This window comes from Rhinolophus ferrumequinum, chromosome 9, assembly GCF_004115265.2.
Source record: "Rhinolophus ferrumequinum isolate MPI-CBG mRhiFer1 chromosome 9, mRhiFer1_v1.p, whole genome shotgun sequence".
NCBI lineage: Eukaryota > Metazoa > Chordata > Mammalia > Chiroptera > Rhinolophidae > Rhinolophus > Rhinolophus ferrumequinum.
In genome coordinates, this window is record NC_046292.1 from 67,679,615 (window position 1) to 67,681,467 (window position 1,853).

The 1,853-nt window shown below is 30.5% G+C and overlaps 1 non-coding gene across 1 annotated transcript; it reads right to left on the reverse strand.

The window, feature by feature from the left end:
- Nucleotides 1-1,085: 1,085 nt before the first annotated feature.
- TRNAF-AAA (transfer RNA phenylalanine (anticodon AAA)) lies at nt 1,086-1,159 on the reverse strand. Its single transcript has one exon. It is a non-coding gene; the product is annotated as a tRNA-Phe (tRNA).
- Between the last annotated feature and the right edge of the window lie 694 nt (nt 1,160-1,853).

Sequence of the window (1,853 nt, forward strand, 5' to 3'; positions counted from 1 at the left end):
TATTGTTAGCTATTCTGGTGCAGGAATGGCTTCCGGCAATATTCCTACTGCCCGCTTTTGCAATGCCAGAGGTCATGCTGCAATAAGAGCATGACCTATTGCCCTAGGCATTGGAAGCATGTGGGTATTGAAGGAGAAACATGTTTTCAAAAGTATGAAACCAGACGGTAGTCTGTGGAAAATTCTGCCAATCTCCAGATATATAAAATTATAAGCACAGGATTTTATTCTTGCAGATGCCTAGTCAAAACAGACGTTATATCCTGCCACAAATATACTCAATCAGCAATGCATGGAATTATAAACACATAACATTTTTTTATGTAAATCACACAAAATAGAATTTATCAGAATTCCTGTGTTTGTAGGGCACAAACCAGTGCCAGTTCCACAGTGACTATCTATTTGTTTAGTATATATTTTACACATTCAACATATTGGATCATATCATATCCTGAGAAAATCAGCAGTTTTAAACAAAATGAGATGAAAAATTATCCATCAATGGAGCACAACAACCTAAAGAAACAATCCAGTGACAAAATCATTCTACATATTTATAAACAAATCAATGTATGTAGTATAAGAATAATGTGATTACATAATCAAGTAGCTTAATGCAATGTACGGGGTGTTTTAAAATGCATTTTAATTATTCTGTGTATGCCTTAATTTCAGATAATTTTTAATATTTATTCAGAATTGTTAGTCATTTCAAAATTCAAAAGAAATTATAAAGGCATACGTACAAGACAATTCATTCATAAAAGAATTATTTTTTCTGAATTTTTGATGTCTAGTATTAGCATTTTACTTATTTTTTAGACTATTCAAAGATATATTTTCAAAGATTTTCAAAACCATATTCAAATATTCAAATATATATTTTAAATATGCACACATATATTCAAAGCTATAGTTAAACAGTGCTGAGAATGTTCATTTTACTGAAGGCAACATGAAAATAGTAATCCAGTTTTACCAACTGTTAAGTGGTAAATTTAAATGGAATTTAAATAGAAAAACTATATACACTAGCTTGTTTCATTTTATTTATTTATTTTTAAGGAGGGCACAGCTAACAGTAGCCCATGCGGGGATCAAACCAGCAACCTTGGTGTTTTTAGCACCATGCTCTAACCAACTGAGCTAACTGGCCACCACTTATTTTAGACATATCAAAAGAATGAAGTGTTTTACAGGGCAAAAAATGAATTGCTATTCAATTTCAAGAGTAAGCAGAATAGAATGTAAAAACTAAAATTCTTTAAAAATAGAAATTATCTTAATTATTGACAAATATAAATTTTAATGGGTCCAGAACAATAAAATACTAGTCCTTGTTTTTAAAATGAAGAACCATTTTTTAAAATTTAGTTTTTGGGAAACCGTACAAAATATAAAACTTATCTCTAAAAATAAAGCTCTCTAACCTATAATTTTGTCTACCCAATTTTAATATGAATTCCTTCGACAAGCTCTATTTCCCTTGTGACAGAATCTCTCCTTTTCAGTTTGAGTGATTATTGCTTAGTCAGCATTTTAAAATTTATAATTTGTTGTCAATTTTTTCCTCAGTACAAATAATATTTGCTTTTATACCCAATTTCATATTCCTAATTTTGTATTCTTTTTCTTAAAGCGTGCTTCCAAATTATGAAATCTGTACAACCCAGAGTGCCTCTGCTGGTCAGGCAATAATTACAATCCATAAGGATTGTAGTATCATTTATCAGTCTGGGTACCTTGGAAGTTCTTTTAACTTCAGACTTTGAAAGGAGAAAAATAGTAAGTGGGAGAATTGAAGCTACTTCATAGAATGCCCTACCTAGAGTTTGTTAAGTGAATGTAAC